Consider the following 3,761-nt stretch of genomic DNA (forward strand, 5'->3'; position numbering starts at 1 on the left):
TTACCAAGCAAAATAATGACTGATAGTGTGCAATAACCTACCATTGGTAACAATATATGGTTATATACTAAAAAAAAAAAAATATATATATATATATATATATATGCTTTTTTCCCTCTTGATTTAAGCATTTAAAATTGAAACATTTACTCTCATTTTAATGCTCTACACTGTAAAAAATTATGTGTTGGATTTACTTAAAATACATATGCACCATTTTTGCATCACACTTTTTAAGTAAATCCAACTTGAAGCAAATTTATGTAAAACTAACAAGAAATCCTTTGTTATAGGCACTTAAATATATTTGTTTACTCAACATTCTTTACTTAAAAACACAAGTTGAATTTACCAAGTAATAGCAAGTTGTGTTAACTTAACATTTAAGCTAATTTACATTAAAAAAAAAAAAGACAGTCAATTGAGTTGAACAAACTTAACATTTTAATTAATTTTAACCTTGAGCTATTGATTAAAACTTACTGTACTGCTCTAGAACATTCAATGTCTTAAAATAAGTGCAAAACATACAATAAACACAAAACAGCATTTTACTTCATTTTTGGACAGCATTTCAACAAAAGGTTTTCACACAATTAGTACAATTAGTAAAATCAGTACAAAAATAAAGCATTTTAGTTTTTCTGACAGAGATTGCAATACTACTCTGGAAACAGCAACTTAAATAGTCTAAAACCAAAAATCATGACTGTAGTACTTCTGAAAAAAGTGACAATTTGACCAAAAGAAAGTTACAGTCTCTAAAGGATCGTCCATGAAGCCACCTTTGTGATAATCCTCAGTGTGTGTGCTGTTCCAGTTCCTTTAGGTCACCATGGCTATCCTAAAGAAAAGCATAGCAAATATGTATTTACTTACAACATTACGTGGTAGTTTCAGATTGTTTTACAGTGGGAAAATGTATTTATATAACACAAAATGAGATAGAATGTTTTGAAATAACCAGAAATCACATTTATATTTAATAAATAAAATAAATGTTAGTTTATCGTTTCATTTCGGTTTTATTTTATTTTACTCTAAACAACTGTCACGGGTGGTTGCAGGCAAACAGATGAAGATGAAGAAGAAGGTGCCAACACAAAGCTTTAATAACAATAATCCAAATGACAGGCGAACAGGATGCAACACACTTAACTTAGGGGCTGTTTACACAACACCATTTCCAACAAAAAATGGAAAACTTTTTTAGCCGTTATGGCCGTTCATTTACACAACAGTGTTTTGGTGGCCTGAAAACCCATTTTTAAAAGTTTGTGTTTCAAAAAGTTTTTGAAAACGATACAATCGTCATCTCCATATAAACTGCAAAAACACAAATCTGTGAAAACAGTGATAGCACACACATGCGTATTACGTGTTTAGTCTATCCACCTTATTTTTCAATGCAAAGGTAAGGTGTTTTCTGCGAGTGCTCTGTAAAAGAATGCGTATCAGATCTGATGATCTGAATCAGGGGTGTTAAATAAGGGAGACATGCAAAAATGTGCAGAGCAGGGGGTCCCCAAGACCAGGTTTAAATACTACTGCCTTATGTATAGCGTTCAATGTATTCCAGACACTCACCTGGTAATGCCTGATGAGATTATCAGCATTGTCAGAGATGTACACCATTAAACACTGAATCAACTTCTCTGTGTATTTCCGCAGACAGCATTGGACTGAAAAGTACATGAAACAAAAAAGTTGATTTTCATGGTCCTTACACAAGCTTTTATACTGTATCTTAACTGACTGAAATATGATGCCTTTAAAAGCAGACAAATCACCCAAAATGCAGAAAATATGCCAGGTTCACCTTTTATTTTGGCAAAGCCAATTTGTCAAAAACAATTCATAGTCAAGTGTGAAATTAGCAAAATTGTATACCTCCAAAAACAGGATGCACCATATCCTTCTGTTGTTGCACCACAAATGTTTGCACTGGAAAGACAGAAAGAGAAAAAAAACAGTATCAAACAACATAAAAAATGATTAGGCTAGATTTTTCAATTTTTATTATGTATTATTTTTGGAGCTGTGTGAAAACTTAATGCATTAATGCATATGCATTAGTGCAAACTCGATACTTTTACCTTAAGCAGTCTTCGTGAATACAAACACTGCATAAGCACTCAATACGTTCGAATGAAGCACGCACATTTATAAATATATATATAACGTTATATAACTCGATATAGAAATAGTTGCAAAGTATTCATAAGTAACATGTTTCTGATTGTTGAATAATTCATATCAATTAAAAATACAAGTTTAACAAATCCCCAGTGACTACAAATGCAATAAACGAGTGGACATTAAACGACACACTTATATTTTATTTCGTTAATAAAAAGCGAAGCTTTAGCTTACCTCCTTTCACCATCGTCACCACATTGCGCTTCAGAAAACGTTGCGTTGTGCTTCCAGTTTACGAATACACCCCACTAACACAATAAATGAGTGTTAATGAATGTTAAAAAAAAGTCAAAATCTAATGTTTTACTTTGTTAATATAAAGCTAAGCTTTAGCTTACCTCTTATCTCCGTCTTCACCACATCGAACTTCAGAAAATGTTGTGTTGCGCTTCCGGTTAAGGAATACACCCCACTAACACAATAAACAAGTGTTTATGAATGTTTAAATAATCAAACTCTAATATTTTATTTAGTTTTCTTTAAAGACAGCTTACCTGACAGAGTACTCGCTGACTTCACCACATCACGCTTCAAAATGGCTCCAGCTTCGCTCATTGGCTGGATAGAATATTTGCATATCACGCAGCTCACAAATACGTACAATTTTATGTTAGGTTTACTTAATTTTAACCAAGTTTTAATGCTAGTTGATGTTACTTAAGTTTTTTCATTTACTTTACGAATACACTTATGTTCACCTTTTAATTTACGTTTTTGTGTTGCATACACTAGAAAATGTTAAGTAGAGCTTGAAATGTTATGAATATATATATATATTTTTGAGTTTATTCTATTTATCTTGATAAGTAATAGATGTTGAGCCAACGAATCACTTTTTACAGTGTATATTTACAACATTCTCGCCTCAATATAATTTACTATGTTTTTGAATATATATTAAAATCTTCAGCTTCACGTTTTCTGTTAATTATTTTTTTGTGTACATTGAAGAAAGCGTTTTTATTGTCATGGAACATGGAAATCGTGTGTGTGTGTGTGTTCATGTGTAGCAATGAAGGAGGTTTGGTGAAGAAACTTTACTTGTCAATAAAAATGTCAGTGCTATCTCACATGAGGAATCCCATATGAAGAACTGGATTTACCGTTTATAATCCCTCATCAGACAGACAATATTGTTATATCCTAATCCCTCACAATTCTAAGATTAGCGGCTTTCACCTGCTGCTGAAGCTGAACGTGATTGGCTGATGGCTGATCTCTCCTCTACCATGACCTCTAACACTCTATTAGCTTCATTAGTGCTACTATTAGCTGATTCTGACCTATTGATGCATTTATTCAGAATGTGCTTAACTTTAATGGATAGTATTGTCATATTTTTACAACAATAAGATTAAGAAATGAGATCCTGTTATGAAGGATTGTGCATGGCATGTTCATTAAACTATTAGCATTCAAAATATTTGAATAGACATTATTTTGTAGAATATTTTCCATAATTATGTTATTTTTTCAGCCATGGGCACTTTTAGCATTTGGTTTTTCTTTGTTAACTCCACATCGCATGTCTCGTATTTCATCTTAAACATGGTCTTCACCTA

At 32.0% G+C, this 3,761-nt stretch overlaps 1 long non-coding RNA gene across 1 annotated transcript; it reads right to left on the reverse strand.

The window, feature by feature from the left end:
* Nucleotides 1-469: 469 nt before the first annotated feature.
* On the reverse strand, nt 470-2,910 carry LOC127506951 (uncharacterized). The gene is made up of 6 exons (XR_007928186.1): nt 2,694-2,910; nt 2,538-2,611; nt 2,374-2,447; nt 1,891-1,944; nt 1,588-1,682; nt 470-844 (listed from the first exon to the last, which is right to left on the reverse strand). It is a non-coding gene; the product is annotated as an uncharacterized LOC127506951 (long non-coding RNA).
* Between the last annotated feature and the right edge of the window lie 851 nt (nt 2,911-3,761).

The sequence above is a fragment of the Ctenopharyngodon idella genome, chromosome 24, assembly GCF_019924925.1.
Source record: "Ctenopharyngodon idella isolate HZGC_01 chromosome 24, HZGC01, whole genome shotgun sequence".
Classification (NCBI taxonomy): Eukaryota; Metazoa; Chordata; class Actinopteri; order Cypriniformes; family Xenocyprididae; genus Ctenopharyngodon; species Ctenopharyngodon idella.